The sequence below is a fragment of the Bos taurus genome, chromosome 20 (assembly GCF_002263795.3).
Source record: "Bos taurus isolate L1 Dominette 01449 registration number 42190680 breed Hereford chromosome 20, ARS-UCD2.0, whole genome shotgun sequence".
Classification (NCBI taxonomy): Eukaryota; Metazoa; Chordata; class Mammalia; order Artiodactyla; family Bovidae; genus Bos; species Bos taurus.
In genome coordinates, this window is record NC_037347.1 from 40,280,067 (window position 1) to 40,297,594 (window position 17,528).

At 43.9% G+C, this 17,528-nt stretch overlaps 1 long non-coding RNA gene across 1 annotated transcript; it reads left to right on the top strand.

Annotated features, from left to right (window-relative positions):
- The first annotated feature begins 1,769 nt into the window (after positions 1–1,769).
- On the top strand, positions 1,770–2,990 carry LOC132343188 (uncharacterized). Its single transcript, XR_009491894.1, has 2 exons — positions 1,770–2,129; positions 2,781–2,990. It is a non-coding gene; the product is annotated as an uncharacterized lncRNA (long non-coding RNA).
- The last annotated feature ends 14,538 nt before the right edge of the window (positions 2,991–17,528 follow it).

Here is a 17,528-nt window from a genome sequence, read left to right on the forward strand (position 1 = left end):
CCCCTTGTGTGTTATTTGTTGTTTTTCTCTTGCTTCTTTTAATATTTGTTCTTTGTGTTTGATCTTTGTAATTTGATTAATGTGTGTCTTGGGGTGCTGCAACTATGTTTAAAACAGTTCTTTCTTCTCCTCTCTAGTTATCACACAGAGAAACTAACTTTCTCAAACAAATTCTTCCCACAGAAAAAAGAAGAGTCAGGAAGGCTCAACCCTTCCCTTTTCATTCAACTTTTCCAGGCCTGAGTCTCTCTAACCACTCCCCTCACTTGGAAGCATAACAGCACCCAGGAAACAGCTTGTCAATGACAGGATTCTCCTTCAATGGTAAGGATAGAAGGGAAGGTAGGCAGACAAGAACAAAACACAAGTGCTCTCCAGAAGGCTATTGTTTGGGGTGAAGTAGAGGGAAAGGAGGGCTTCCCTGGTTGCTCAGACAGTAAAGAATCTGCCTGCAATGCAGGAGACCTGGGTTTAATGTCTGGGTCAGGAGGATCCCCTGGAGAAGGGAAAGGCTACCCACTCCAGTATTCTTGCCTGGAGAATCCCATGGAGACAGGAGCCTGGTGGGCTACAGTACTTGGGGGTCACAAAGAGTCAGACACGACTGAGTGACTAACACACACAGGGAAAAGGGAAAACAGCAGCCCCAACAAACTTTCTTCCCATCACTAGTAAGATCACCAGGTGGATGGGATCATCCACCCATAGAAATCACCTCAGGCTATGCACTTACAGAAGTGGCCAGGGAGATAAGTCACTGGCAGCCACCGTCTCTGACAAGAATATCACTTACTATTCATATTTAATTCTAGCATCTAAACTCTTATCTAGCCAAACAATCCTAAAACCTACTTATTTTTATTTATCAGACTTAGAAATGTTAATTCAATGCAAACTCTATAACCCATGCTATAAAAATTATGCACACTCATGTCTGAGTGAAGCAGAAGGATCATCTGTTAATTTATGTTTGCTCCATGTTCATTTGCTTTGACTTCTGCTGTCCTTTCCTTGCAAGGGTGTAAAAGCCAGAGTATCATTTGCCAATATTTCAAGGAAAAAACCTTTGAAAGAAAAAAATTTTCCCCACTTTAGCTTATTCACTTCTAACTAGCAAAATGCTCACTAGAATCTAACTTTTTATTTGAGTTCATGAAACTCTGACAGAAATCTGTGTCCACTTTCTGAGTCAAAACAGTAAGTGTTAGAAATCCAGCCTTGCTATGCCAACTGTGAAAGCCAGCTGAGGCCAAATTGATAAATCCATCTCTTGAGGGAGAAACATGGGGAAAGCAGTGGTTGTTTTGCTTAGTGCCTAAAGGAAGCAGGCAAAGATAAAAATGCACATACTGTTTTCCATCACTTTCCAAAAAAAAAATTCATTCACCATTCTATACAAGTATCACCATCATCTGATAAAGAACTCCTGGAAATATAGTAAATTATCAATTTCCTGGAGTTAGGCTAGTGTAGTCAATACCTCTAAATCAGAATTAAGTTTCTACACTGAAAGTCAGAACTTGGATTATTATTGACTCATTCCCCCAAAATGCCACCTCTTGAGGCCCAGTGTGGGCAGCCAGCTGACCACCCACTACGGCATCAAAACATCTGATCTTCTTGATCTCACTTGGCAAGTGATCAGCAGGGACAATATGTTCTGAGATTTTCAATGCCTAGCATAGAGCCCAGAACATAGTAAGAACTTAATAACTTCTGTTGAGATCATTTTTTCTGTTTATTATTCCTAGGAGAGATGTGTGGTAAAGAAGTTGAAATTTGACAGAGGAGGTGGAAGAGCTAAGAATGCTCAGATAATGCTTAGGAACCTGAATGCATTCCATTTGGAATGGGGAATAATGTGTTTGTGTGTGTTGGGTTGAGAGAGTGGAAAGACAAAGTGACTGAAATACAGACAGTCCTATTCTACCCACTGACCATGGGAGGAGACCAAGGACACGGCTGAGCCTTCTCAGAGCAAACTGGATGGATACTTCCTCCCGGTCCTTGCATTAATCTGCACCCTCCTCCTGTCTGTGCAGATCCCCATCTTCTGCAGCCCAGGCAGTAGACGGAGGCATATGTCAGGTTCCTCTAAAATTGCCTAACGTTATTCCATCAGACAAGAGGTTGGTGTCCTCCCTGCCCATTCTAGGCCCTGAGAGATGCTTGCTTTAGGCTCCCTCCTAGCTTTTCTGGGCCCTAGAGAAAGAAAACAATGGAAGGTCCACATATCAAATGTCTTAATGTTTTAAAGTTATCAAATGAGCTATGTCCTGGACCCAGCCCACCCTACCCCCTGGATCACTCTGCTGTCTGAAAGGCTAAATGAGCCTTCTCTGGGCCAGCACTGGCTCATGAGACCCTGGTGGTTCAGACCTAAGACTGAGCCAAAATTCATGATGGCAACCAACCTGGCCAAGCTCCCCAGAGGGTCAGGACACATGGATTCCCATCCCCCTGAGTCTCACTTTTCCAACTTATAGTCAGCAGCCAATTCTAAACACCTCTGCAAGTTACATCATCAAGGCAGAGAGAAAGGGGGGAAACACAGTGATCTGGGGAACCTGGTCTGCCCAGGGCCCCAAGATATTCCTTACCTGCTTTGAGGTATCTACCTTTAAGCCAGAACAGCTACTCTAGCCTGGAAGCCTAGATTTCTGAAGGCCACCCAGGAAGACAGGCTGGGTTGTGGCTGTGACTGGCCAGACTGGGATCAGCAGACTAGAACCAGGGGATCTTGAGTTTAGACTTTTATCTGTGCTCCCCTCCCATCTCAGGGCCTCCTGTCCTGCTTACTGGCTCTGCCCACTGTCAAGGATGTGACTCACAGAAGGCTCAGAAGCAAGAGAAGTGGGCAGAGGGGCTATGTGGGCAACATCGATTTCAAATACACCAATTATCTTCCCTCTGCACTTGACCAAGAAGCCAATTCTCATCCTGATTAGAAGTCATCCTGAATTATTAATAAATTTTTGGGATTTCACAAATAGCCCCCACATTTCACTCTAGGAAGCTAAACTGCCGGGAGCCAGCATATTGCATATTGAGTGCAGCACTTTCCACAGCATCATCTTTCAGGATCTGGAATAGCTCAACTAGAATTCTATCACTGCCCGGAGCCAGCGTGAGGAACTCCACCCATGACAGAGGTCATGAAGAAGGAGACTCGGCATACACAAAGGTGGGATCGAGCCTCAGGAGTCCCCCTGGAAATTCTCGAGCATCTACCCCCAAAACCAGAGTCTGCCTACTTTCTGCTTTGTGCTTTCACCTACACCTCTGACTTTACAGGGGGCTGTCCCCCACTACCTCTCTCTGAAAAAGAGTTAGCTTACAGCTCCAGTTAATAATTCCTGGGTGTGACAGTGTTTAACCTACAAACTCCTTTGGAAATCCTCTAGCCTGCCTGAATAGGTTTTTCCGGCCACATGTGATTGTTCAGAGCCTCCCAACTGTGAGAGGCAGGAGATGTTCTAAACTGTCTAAACACAGATTCCTTTGAGTAGTTAAGAGATTGATTAGAAATTGTATTGGTGAAGGGTTTTTCACTTATTGGGCCAATGTTTGCTGCTAAGTCTCCATACTCCTTACCTACTGTGTCCTTGGCAGTGTATTGATTGATACAATGGGTGTATAGAAATGTAAGTAGTAGCCTCAATGTTTGTAACCTTGGACCCTTGAGTTAATTCTTTTCTTGATTGAGCCCACCTCACCTTTGCCCTATAGGAATGCAGCTTTGTCCAATGCTTTTTTGGAGGCTGGTGCCTGACTTTGGAATAATCACCTTTAGAGAAAGATAAGTTTCTTAAAATGTTAACAGGCCTCCTGGCCAGAAGATGATGTAATTCACCTGAACTTTTGCGTATGATAAGTTTGAATGCCTGGCTTCGATTAGGACCAGGAACTGCTGTCTTGCATGACTCCACCCCTTCCCCCATTATCCTCTACGCACAACTTAAGGTATAAAAACTACTTTGGAAAATAAAGTGCGGGCCTTGTTCACCGAAACTTGGTCTCCCCATGTCGCTCGCTCTCCCAAATTCTGGCTGAGTCTCCATCTGGAGCGCGGAACCCACCATGCTTACTAATTATGCCTGGGCTTCTAAGATCCGACCGGGGAGGCCTCAGTGTCTCCTCTCCTTCAGGAGAGCGGAAGGACGCCTGCGGCCTACGTAAGTGGTGCAAACTTCTTGTCTTGAAGTTTTATTGGTCTCCCGCATAAACCAAGCTACTCAGCCTCCTTTCTCCACTGAATTTTCCTACTGAACTATCCTCATCCTATTACTCTTTATATCTTTGATAAAATATTTAAATAAATAGGTCGCTGACGCCATCCCCGCTTTGAATATCCTGGATCAGCCGGGGCTGGTCCCCGGCACTAAACAACCAGCAACTCCTTACCAAGTCATCATCATCAAGCACAGGGTATACAGGTCAGGGGATGAAAATAAGAGCAGAACCATTTAAAAGTTTGTTATCTGCTCTGTTGACCCGGAAGTTATAAGAGATGCGATGCCAAGAAGGGAGTTCAGGATGATGACAGGAGAGAGCTCGTTCATTATTCCTTTCCTCTTTGCTAAGGTGGTCCTGATATCATTGGATCTACCTTAGACTCACCCAGAGCAACTGTGGAGCCCCAGTAAGATAATGATGTCTGGGAAACGGCCTGGAAAAGCTAGTGGGCCCATGATAGATCCATTGTTATTCAGCCACACACAGGAGAGACCAACTCCTTGAGAGTCATGCCATCCACATAACATCCCTTTTTCACTCATTTCTCCCCAAGATTCATCAGTGTCTTTGGCTTCTTTCTATCCTCAGCCCTCTTCCTTTCTTTGGGAAATCCAATGTCTAAGGACCCATTCAACACCTCCAACCCTATGCTTTCAAACTAGAGTTTGTATATGTTACATGGGGGAACTTTTTCAAAATGCAGGCTCATTGGCCCAGGTCCCAGTGATTCTGACTCGGCAGGAAGGAGAAGGCCCTAGAATTTGTAGGTAATGCTGATCTACATGGCCCCATGGTCACAGAGAAGTCCTTTATTTTCTCAGTTCTTTGACCCTGTTGGTGAAATTGACCTAGGGTTTCACAAAGGTCTTAAAAAAAGGCTAAGCAACTTCCATTTTTAAGGTTTCTGATGTATTTTTTAAAAAATGAAGGAATGTAAAAGCAAAGTTATAAAAACTAAGTTTTGAATGTTTATATAAATAGGTGTGTGTATACACACACACACACACACACTGAAGATGGTGACTGCAGCCATGAAATTAAAAGATGCTTACTCCTTGGAAGAAAAGCTATGACAAACATTGACAACATATTAAAAAGCAGAGACATTACTTTCCTGACAAAGGTCTGTATAGTCAAAGCTATAGTTTTTCCAGTAGTCATGTATGGATTTGACAATTGGACCATAAAGAAGGCTGAATGCCAAAGAATTGATGCTTTTGGACTGTGGTGTTGGAGAAGACTCTTGAGAGTCCCTTGGACTGCAAGGAGATCCCACCAGTCAATCCTAAAGGAAATAAATCCTGAATATTCATTAGAAGGACTAATGCTGAAGCTCCAACACTTTGGACACCTAATGCAAAGAGACAATTCACTAGAAAAGACCCTGATTCTGGGAAAGATTGAAGATAGGAGGACAAGGGGATGACAGAGGACAAGATTGTTGAACAGCATCACTTACTCAATGGACATGAGTTTAAGCAAGCTTCAGGAGATGGTGAAGGACAAGGAAGCATGGCACTCTGCAGTCCATGGGGTCACAAAGAGTTGGACACGACTGACTGACTGAATAGCAACATATACACACACACACACACAGCAGCATGTGAGGTAAACAACAAAAGTCTAAACATGAAGCCCTCCCTGAAGAGGTCAGCCTCTGTACACTGTGAATTTATTAATATAAGGGTCCTGAAGGGCCCTCAGAACAGACCTAAAGCCTTGAGGAAGTACAGCCTCCGCTAGCAGCTCTCCAACAGCTCCTGTACACTGTCTTTTTGCTGCAGCCCCAGCTGGTTGGGGCCACAGTGAGAAAAATTGATACATGAGACAAAGCAGCTGTGTGACTACAGGTAAGGCTGCCTGTCTGTGGTTGTGTTCAACTCTCATAGCCAGGTGTATTGAGATGATGGTTGACCTACTGTGTAAGACCATGGTTCCCCTGGGTAGGAATGAATAGGAGCTCCCTATGACCAACCACCCAGGAAATAGGTGGGCCTCCATCATAAACTTTAGGGAGATTGGAGGAAAATCTCTGCTTGAAAAAGTTAGGGTGACCACCATTTATGCAAGCTTATAGAAAAGGTTCAGCTCCCTACACATTTGTGTGGAAGAAGTTAAGTCACCAGACTTTCTCTCGGAGAGAAAAGGGTAAGAGAAGAGAGTTAACATACATCAAATGCCTCCTCCCAGCTTCTCCTAAGGTGCTTGCTTTGTAAGCTTACTTTTCATTACAGGCTGGGACCTTGTCAGATGTATTAGGTTGGAACCATGTGAAGCTTCCATTTCTGTGGGTCAAAAATGGTTGCACATTGGTAACCATTTCATATGGCATTTCACTGGTATTTCACGTGGTTCAATCTAATATTTCAGACATTGGGAAGCAGGTGAATGTACAATTTTGGAAACTAAGGAACAGAGACTGGCCCAAGCTCAAAAGGTTTAACCAGACAGTGGTTTACCCTGATAGACAGAGAGCAGGACAGGAAGGAATATTAATAATTCTGATTGATAATCAATGATGGTGATGAACTTGCTGTCCTCCCTGCCTGGAGGGCTCCCCCCACCCCGCATAATTTCCTCCCTTGTGTCCTCTGAATGTGTCCTCTTTGTTCAAGTCTTATATTCTCCCTCACTATTCTTACCTATAGGAGTGCTCCACCCCTTCTCTGCCTTATTTATCTCACAGCACTTGTCCTATTTTTGTTTATTATCCATCCCCCAACTAGGATGTAGAAGCTATGAGTGCAAGAGTCTTTGTCCATTTTCTCCCATGTCCCCCGCACATAAAACGTTGCCAGGCATGTAGTGATGCTCATATTTGTTGAGTAAGTGAGCAGATGAACAACTGATCACTCCATCTAGGTTGCTATTGAAACAGATCTCATATGAGCAGAGAAGCACATGACAACCGTGACTAAGAACATGACTCTCAGTTAATTACATAAAACCATCACTGTCATCACTTTAATTACAGACAATCCAGCCCTCAGCATTTGCTTCCTGGGTACTACAAGCAGTTCTTCTCTCAGGTCTCTGGGAGGGAGATTTATATGTTTCTAGATTTCTTTTGGGGGAAAAAAAGGAAGTTCCACTACAGAAAGGTTGAGGTCACATAGCCCTTTAATAGACAAGGCCCTAAGGGGCCAACTCGGGGCAAGAAAGAAGGCTTATGGTAGAACGCTGACCTCCATTCTCTTGGGAAAGGCAATCCCTGCCGGGGCATCAGTAGGTGATTGAAAGCATCTGCCACTGATACTTCCCAGTCTGCCACAATATTGAAAACCTTTCTGCCAGTAAAGGGTTCTTCCCAAACCTGTTCCTTTTGGTTTCACCATTTTCAGCTGGGCTGCTCCCCACAGCAGTGCTCACCATAGTCTGTCGATATGAGGCATTTCAAATCAGGACCCACATCCAGGATTTATAATGCCAGAGAGCAATAGAGCAAGTGTTGATACATTTAAAGGGATAGAGCTACCTTTTACCTAGGGTTCTCCTGGTGGCTCAGACAGTAAAGAATCTGCCTGCAATGTGGGAGACCCAAGTTCAATCCCTGAGTCAGGAAAATCCCCTGGAGGTGGGCATGGCAACCCACTCCAGTATTCTTGTCTGGAGAATCCCCATGGAGAGAGGAGGCTGGTGGGCTATAGTCCATGGGCTTGCAAAGAGTCAGATATAACTGAGTGAACAACATACATACACACCCTTTACCTGGGATTCTTTAGTGGTAAAGAATCTGCCCTGCCAATACAGGAGATGTAGGAGATGAAAGTTGGACCCCTGGGTCAGAGAGATCCCCTGGAGGAGGAAATGGACACCACTCCAGTATTCTTACATGGGAAAGCCCATGTACAGAGGAGCCTGGGAGGTTACAGTCCATGGGTCGCAGAGTCGGACACGACTGAGCACACACGCATACACATACGTGCATACACAGATCTACAGGATATGCTGGGTCTCACAGGAAATCTGGAATGAATTCTTTTACATTTATAATAATTTTAATAATAAATCTCCCACCTGGTACTAGAAAGAACCTGCCAACTTCCTCCAGGATATTTCTCTCATTTAACCATTCATTGAGAGAGGTGAAACTGATGGTAGAAGGACAACAGAAGAGGAAGAAAAGGAAGGAAAGCTACTGCTAGCTTTCCTCTTTGGAAGCTGAGCTTAAATCCTCTAACAAACTACCACAAATGCAGTGGCTTAAGCCAACAAAAACGCATTACCTTACAGTTCTTCAGGTCTCACTCGGCTAAAACCAAGGTGTTGGCTAAGCTGTTCTTTTCCTGGAAGCTCTAGCAGAGAACTGATGTCCTTGTCTCTCCCGGCATCCAAAGGCTGCCAGCACGCGTGGGCTCACGCTTCCTTTTCCCAACTCCAAAGGCAGCACCAAATGGCTGAGTTCTTCTCACATTGCATCCCTCTCCCTTCTGCCTTCTTATTCAACTTGTAATGACCCTGTGATTATATTACACCCACCTGGATAACCAATCATGCTCTCCCTAGCTTTGGGTCAGCTGATGAGCAACCTTAATTTTCCCTGAAGTCTTAATATCCCTTTGCCATCTAACCTAACACAGTCACAGGTCACTCTGGGAATAGGTCATGGACAGCTGTGTGGGGCCATTATTCTATCTCATCCCATAAAGGATGAGATAAAATGGGCTTTGTCACCCTTTTACTTTAGCCTAAGGTGGCCTAAGAATCTGCTTGCCAATGCAGGAGGCCCAGGTTCGACCCTTGGGTTGGGAAGATTCCCTGAAGAAGGCTTCCCTAGTGGCTCAGCTGGTAAAGAATCCGCCTTTATTGCTGGACACCTGGGTTCTATCCCTGCTTTGGGAAAATCCCCTGGAGAAGGGCATGGCTACCTATTCCAGTATTTTGGCCTGGAGAATTCCATGGACTGTATAGTCCATGGGGTTGCAAAGAGTTAGACACAACTGAGCAACTTTCACTTTCACTTTTTTTCCTGAAGAAGGAAGTGACAACCCACTCCAGTATTCTTGCCTGGGAAATCCCATGGACAGAGGAGCCTGATGGGCTACAGTCCATGGGGTTGCAAAGGGTCGGACTTAGCGACTGAGCACACAAGGGTCATTTAAGAGTTTTAAGCAAGTGATCATATGGTATTCTAGGCTAAACTGGTGTGGTCTTTTTCTCCGTAGTTTGGCATGGGGAAGGGGCGCTGCCAAATGGAACTCCAGGCCTGAGCCTGATACTAGGTCTTAGACAAAGGCCTATCTAGGGAACAGAGCAGGAGAAATTGTAGGTGTAGTACTTCAGATCCAGTACTCCAGATGGATACCTGTACCCCAATTCCCAAACCTCATCCAACACAAGTCTATACCTAATAAGTTGAGAGTCTACTGTAAGGAGAGAGCCCCTTTACTTCCTGCAGAACTGCAGTTATCTCTACCTCTGTGGAGTCAGGCTGGATCAGAGGTTTTTGGTAAGGAAGTCAGAGAGTTGCCACCCAGAGTGGGGAAACACACATAAACACCATGCCCTCTCTTGGTTTCTCTTTATTATACTTCCCTGCATTTAGCAAGAACAGCTTGAATAACATCACCTGTCTCTAACCCAGACTCCTTTTGATAAGACAGTTAAGGAAATATACCCTCTACCTCTTTGTCTGCTTTATCATGGGGAAGATGTTCCCCGAACCTTTAAAATCTTTTCTAAATTGCAAGAATAATATAAAATATTTGAAAGATTTTATTCTCTTTCCCTTAAAACACTTTACTTGGAAAGGGGGAAGTTTCTAGAAATAAAGACTTATTAGGAGCCAAGCCTCCCTACCAAATGACAAATGCAGCAGGCTGGGGAGCTGGGTCAAGCATTTCTTTCAACCGTATTTGGTTAATTAGCCTGATTGTTCTGCCTTCTATTGATACGATCAACTGTCCATACTAGCTGTTTGGTTTACAGAACAAATAGCAATCCTCTGTATGCTTTACTCCTTATCTTCCCGTTGAAGGATATGAACGCTGAACTACAGGGGCCTCTCCAGTCTTGGGCCTATCTACACCCACGGGACACGGGCTGGGACCCCACCACAGGTTCTCTGATTTGGCTCATACCTTTCATTAGTCCTGGAGAGCACAGACCACCCCAGCTCACTCTAATTCCATCCCATGGCCTTAACAACCTCATCTCATGTGCTAGTTTCCACAGCCTTCTCATCATTAGTTCCCTCCACCTGGGGTCTCCATGACCTAGGGAAGAAAAATCTACCTGACACAGCCCTTCATCCCTTCACAACATGGTATGAACAAGGGTCTTAGTGTCTCAAAACCTGAGTCCCCAAACTCTGACACTTGTTATGTGCCTTCACTAGCTGTATAATAATAATACTGTCCTCACAGACTTACTGTGAGAGTTAAATCAGCTAATCCAAGTAAAACTATGTGAAAAAGTGCTATTCGAATGCATTTTATGGGAACCCGCCTACACTGCGGGCTTCCTGGGTGGTGCGGTGGTAAAGAATCCACCTGCCAATGCAGGAAATTCAGGAGACCTGGGTTCCATCCTTGGGTTGGGACAACCTCCTGCAGTAGGCAATGGCAACCCACCCAAGTATTCTTGCCTGGAGAATTCCACAGACAATGGAGCCTGGCGGGCTACAGTCCGTGGGGTCGCAGAGAGTCAGATGCAACTGAGCATGCATGCACTTCTACACTGCTGGTGGGAAGGTAAACTGGTGTAGCCACTATGGAGAAGAGAATTTAAACCGTGCAGCCACTATGGAGAACAGTTAACAGTTTTACTCAACTAAAAACAGAAGTACTGTATGATCCTGCAATCCCAGTTCTGGGCATTTACCCAGGCAAGACTATAATCCGAAAAGATACATGCACCCTGGTGCTCGCAACAACACTATTTACCATAGCCAAGACATGGAAGCAACCTAAACATCCATCGACAAGTGACTGGACAAAGAAAGTGTGGTGCATATTAATATATACAATGGAATATTACTCAGCTGTAAAAAATGAAATAATGCCATTTGCAGCAGTATGGGTGGACCTAGAGATCATACTAATTGAAGTAAGCCAGACAAATAGCATATATCGCTCATATGTGTAATCTAAGAGCTGACTCACTGGAGAAGACTCTGATGCTGGGAGGGATTGGGGGCAGGAGGAGAAGGGGACGACGGAGGATGAGATGGCTGGATGGCATCACTGACTCGATGGACGTGAGTCTCAGTGAACTCCGGGAGTTGGTGATGGACAGGGAGGCCTGGTGTGCTGCGATTCATGGGGTAGCAAAGAGTCGGACATGACTGAGCGACTGATCTGATCTGATCTGAAACTAAAAGAATGTATAAATGAACTTATTTACAAAACAGAAATACACCCACAGAAATAGAAAACACACTTATGGTTACCAAAGGGAAAAGGGATAAATTAGAAGTTTGGAATTAACATATACACACTACCATATACAAAATAGATAACCAAAAGGACCTAATGTATAACACATGGAACTAAATTCAATATTCAACTATATTCAATATTTTAATATATTCAACTATATTCAATAATAACCCATAAGGGAAAAGAATCTGAAAATGAACATATATATATATATATATCTGAATCACTGTACTGTACACCTGAAACTAACATTGTAAATCAATTGTACTTCATTTAAAAATAATAATTTAAAAAAACCCAACAACGCCATCCACAAATTGCTTGCTCCCAGTCTGCAACTAGATCAATATGAAAGAATATTTAAATAGAGATACTTAGACTGATGAGTTTATAAAGCAAAAAGAAAGCTCACTTGACACATTACAAACTCTAAATATTGATACACACAGCATTTATTCAAAGTGTGCATAAAGGCTCTTAATATGGGGAGTCACTACTTTATCCACAACTTTTTGTGAAGTTAACAATTGTGTAATAACAAGGTATTAGTAGAATAGTGATTGTATTAACCAAACTTTCAGTGGACATCGTGTGCAAGTTTTACAGTTTTTTTCCTATGTAATTTTCTATTAATCCACATGTATTGTATTTTGTAAAAACATTATTCTGTGCCAAATTGGAAATTAAAGAAGAAATTAGTCATTTTTCACAGAGAATTTGAGAAGTTCTGACTTAGAAACTACTTGGTATATTGCAAAGAACAGAAGAAAGTGTTAAATATAGCAGGTGTTCAATTAAGGCTAGCTACCTTTATTTTCAATTTATAGATGAAGAATCTTAGGGAGAGAGAGGTTCAGCAACTTTCCCAGCACCCCACATCCACTGTTCCGTCCACTAGAGGCAGGCTACCCAGGATGTGGACATAACTGCCTGTATGCCTTGAGGAAATTGCCAGAAGCAGTAGTCTTAATAGGGACAAGGGAGTCTTGCAGAAAATCCTGCAGAATAAAAAGAAGCTGGAGGAAAATGAGTATCTCACCCAGTCCTTGGGTTGGTTATGGTGCCGGCAGGAGCTGAGATGAGATAGGACTACCCAATACAGCACCTCGGGATGCACTGCCTTTGGAACACAGACTGGTATTTGGGGTCAGCAATGTGCCTAGCTACTGGCAGAAAAGAAACAGTATTTAGAAACCAGGAGATTTATTGGGCAGCACAAGGTCTCTAGAGCTCCCTGGGCACCCCAACTTCCTTGCAAAGCCACAATGTGAGGTAAGCTATATTCTTCAAAGTCAGACACAATCTTAATTTTTAAAAGAGACAGAGAAGCTCTAGGAGGAACTGAGCATTTCTAACTAACAGAAACTGAACCCCACTTAAAGGGAATACACTTTAGACAGACCTGGAGATGTAATTAATTTTTGCCTAGGTTCTATAGGAGAGGGCTCAGGAGAAAGTTCCAATTACAGAGAAAACAATCTCCCTTCCTATGTACCTCTGAGTTGTGACCAGTTGAATTTTTTGGTCTTGCTAAGAGGAGGGGAAAGCCAGAGAATGAATTAAGGAAGGAACCTATGAAGCTTGTGCTCAATCATCCACTTCTGACTCCTTTCCTCCAAACCACCTTGAGAGCTGAGCCCCCAGCACACACAGCGCTGGTCTCTGCAGTGTCTGAGCAAGTGTCAGCCCGCACTTCACAGCCCATTAGCGGACCGGAGGACAAGGGAAGTTAAGTGCCTGCAGCCCACAGAGGAGCATGTCGGTCTATTTTTTAGCTGTGGGAAGCATGTCATCTCCAAGAAGATGCCTGTGACAGCTGGGCAGATGCTGGGGCAGGTGGGGCTTCTCCCTGCTGCTAATGAGGCTTTTCCTGGCGCAGGAGCAGCCCTCCGCCCACGCTGCACTAATTCAGCCTTAATAGGGAAAGGAGAACATTCTTTTCAGTGAAGGGCAGAGCCCATGCCAGGACCTTTCGCTTGTTTTAGCATATGATTTTTAACCTTTTTTAAAGAAGTCAAACATATTTTAGTATTATATGTAATTATGTGCTTGAATATTTGAAAGGGAAGTGTAATAAAATGTTTAATATTTATACCTGTAACATAAATGAGAGGATTTCTAAAAGGCCAGCTCATTCCATAACAGTTTTAAAAGTGAGGCATCCATGGCTAAGGTTTCTGAGCGTTTGTAGTGGTTACATGACTGTATATGTTTGTCAAAACTCATTGAATTATACAACCCAAAGGCTGGATTTTCAGCATGTAAATTGTACCTCAATGAGAAAAAAAGAGGAACTTCTTAAATCCCAAAAGGAATTTTAAAGAAATACATATATATTTTAATAGTTTATTGGGGGAAATAGCTTCAAACTTACAGAAAAGTTCCAATAATAATGCGAAGAGCTTTTCTTCCTGAACCCATGTGAGAGCCACCCAGGTGGATGACCTGCCACCCCATCAGGTCAGTTCAGTTCAGTTGCTCAGTCGTGTCCGACAGTTTGCGACCCCATGGACTGCAGCACACCAGGTTTACCTGTCCATCACCAACTCCCAGAGCTTGCTCAAATTCAAGTCCATTGAGTCGGTGATGCCATCCAACCATCTCATCCTCTGTCGTCCCCTTCTCCTCCTGCCTTCATTCCCAGCATCAGGGTCTTTTCCAATGAGTCAGTTCTTCGCATCAGGTGGCCAAAGTATTGGAGCTTCAGCTTCAGCACCAGTCCTTCCATTGAATATTCAGGACTGATTTCCTTTAGGATTGACTGGTTTGATATCCTTGCAGTCCAGGAGACTCTCAAGAGTCTTCTCCAACACTACAGTTCAAAAGCATCAAAAGCTACCCCATCACTCCTGAATATTTCAGTATATTTCCCATAAACAAGGACCTCCTCCTACATAACCACAAAACAACCTCAAAATCAGGAATTCAAGACTGATAGCCATCCAGTGTCCAACACACAGACACCATTCAGGTTTCACCAACCATTCCAATAACGTCCTTATAGAGAAAGGATCAAATCTAGAACCACACGCTGCACCTGGTCATCATATTCCCCTTCTGTCTTGAATACTTCCTCAGTCTTTCTTTGACGATTATGGCCTTGACACGTTTGACAATTACAGGCCAGTTGTTTTGCAGAATGTCTCTGAATCAGGATTTGTCTGATACTTTTTTCGTAATTAGATTCAGGTTATGATTTTTGGCAGGAATATCACAGAAGTGACATGGTCTTCTTATTGAAACCTATTGGGGACACTTGATTTTAAATTGCCCCATTGCTAGAAATGTTAAACTTTTTTAAAGTAATTTTATTTATTTATTTATTGGCTGTGCTGTGTGGGCTTTTCTCTAGATGCACAGAACAGGAGCTGCTCTCATTGCAGTGAGTGGGCTTCTCAATGCAGTGCCTCCTCTTGTTGCAGAGCACAGGCTCTAAAACACAGGGTCAATAGTTGTGGCACGCAGGCTTGTTGCTCCGTGGCATGTGGGGTCTTCTCAGACCAGGGATCAAACCCATGTCTCCTGCACTGGCAGGCGGATTCTTTACCACTGAGCCACTAGGGAAGCCCTTACTAAGGTTCATTTTGAACACTTGGGAATTCCCTGATGGTTCAGTGTTAGGATGCCAAGCTTTCACTGCTGAGGCTGCTGGGGCTTTGAACCCTGGTCAGAGGCTAAGAGGGCTTTCCTGTTGACTCAGTGGCAAAGAATTTGCCTGCCAATATAGGAGACTTGGGCTTGATCCCTGGGTTGGAAAGATCCAGGTTAAGATCCCATAAAATATGCACTGCCCCAAAAAACTTTTTTTTTGATCACTTGTTTGAAGTGGTGTCTGAGTGGGTATATATAAACATAAATGTTCATATCTCTATCTTTATACCTATATATATATACTGGAGATCATGGGTCCACAATGATGTCTTCAATTCCAAACTAGCATAACTGATTTGAGTTTTCCCCCCATATTTGTAACTCCTTGACTCCCACTATCCTTCATAAATGTACTCGTTGGCTCATCTCTCATCACCACCTCCCGTACCTCCCACTGTCCCCTCCCTCACCTAACCTGTGCCCTTAACTTCCTGTTCGGGGCCACCACCACCACCACCCCTACATGGGTGCCCTCTTCACCCTGCTTGGCCTGCCAGGATTGCAAGGCCTCTGTCCCTGTCATTCCCTCAAACACACGGGTGCCTCCTCTGCCCATTTAGGCTCTGTTGCCATGCTCTGGTCCTGCCCCTCCTCCCACAATAGATGCCTATTTTGCACAGTTCTAGTGATATTTGGACTAAATTATTCAGGAAAGAAGGAAGAAAGGAAGGGAGGGAGGGAGAAAAGCTTTACCCAAATGCTGGTGTGTGGGTTTCTGTGGTCCTTCTAATTCAGCCCAGAGCATGTCTAGAATGAGTTCTCTCCTGTCTTGAACCTGGTCTCTAGAAGGGTCCTCACTTCATCTTTCCTTATCCTTACTCATCAACCCTGTTCTGTGTCATAGGCACCCCCTGCAACCAACACACTGTTAAGCCCACCCCAGAAAAGCTCAATGCTGGGGAGTCTTGGTGTGTGCCTGTCTCTTACGGGCTGGGTCCCATCCTGGCTCCCCATTTCTGCAGAGAAAGTGGTACTTGCAAGGCCTCGAAATGGAATACCTTGCAGATCACATGAGAAGCCAGAAAGGATCTATTTAAACCCAAAGGGGAAAAAATGCTTTTGGGAGGGATTTTAGGCCCTATGACATGCCTTTGAGGAAAGGAGGAGAGGATGGTTATTCCCAAGATCCCACACCTGAGACGTCTGGTTAGTTGGGGTCAGGTGTCAACTCAAGGCTGCCTCCCCATCCCAGGTAAAGAGAGGCTCCTCTGGCTTGCTCTGTGCAGCTCAATTGCTCTCACGTGTACTTTGTTGCCAGCGAACCACCCTCTTGTTAGTATGCCGTCACAATTTTTTCTTATGATAAATTGTTATTTTTAAAAAATCAATTCTGGAAAGTGAAAGAAGTTACTGTGTTCATGGCTCTGGAAAAGGACTATATTAAATGAGTCATGTATGTGTGCTCAGTCACTTCAGTTGTGTCTGACTCGGACTGTAACCTGCTAGGCTCCTCTGTCCATGGGATTATCCTGGCAAGAATACTGGAGTGGGTTGCCATTTCTTCCTCCAAGGGATCTTCCTGACCCAAGGATCAAACCTTCGTCTCCTAAGGCTCCTGCATTGGCAGGTGGATTCTTTACCACTGAACCACCAGGGAAGCCTGTTACAGTTAAATGGAAAGGTTGGTTGAATAAACTATCTTAAAGAGGATTTTTGAGGGGAGGAATAATAGTTGGGCAGAGGGGTCAGTGAATTTGTGTTTGTTTCACAAGGGTTAACTAGCCCGTCTAACGCATTTCAAAATCATCTAGGGTCCTTGTGAAAATCTTAGACTGATTCCTGACTTAACGGATTGATATAACTGGAGAATACCACCTGGAATAAATGACGATTATAATGGTATGAAATAATTACACATTCAGTTGAAACAGTATTTTGGATCTTGAATTTTGATCTTTTCCTGGGCCAGCAGAATTCAGCAGCACTCTCTTGTGAGTGGCAGCCACAGCTCCCAGTCACCCATGTGATCTCAAGGGCAAACAGCGGATACACTTACAACCGTTCTGTTTTTCACTTTCAGTATTCAGTAAGTTACATGAGATATTCAACACTGTATTTAGAAAATAGGCTGCGTGTTAGATGGTTTTGCCCACCTGCAGGCTAATGTAAGTGTTCTAAATACTTTTAAGGTTGCTTAAATTATAAGCCTAGGCGCAGTTATAATTTTTATAGGTTTAGGTGTATGAAATGAATTTTCCACTTTATGATATTTTCAACTTTCAGTGGGTATATGGGGAGAGAAGCCCACCATAAGGAAGACCT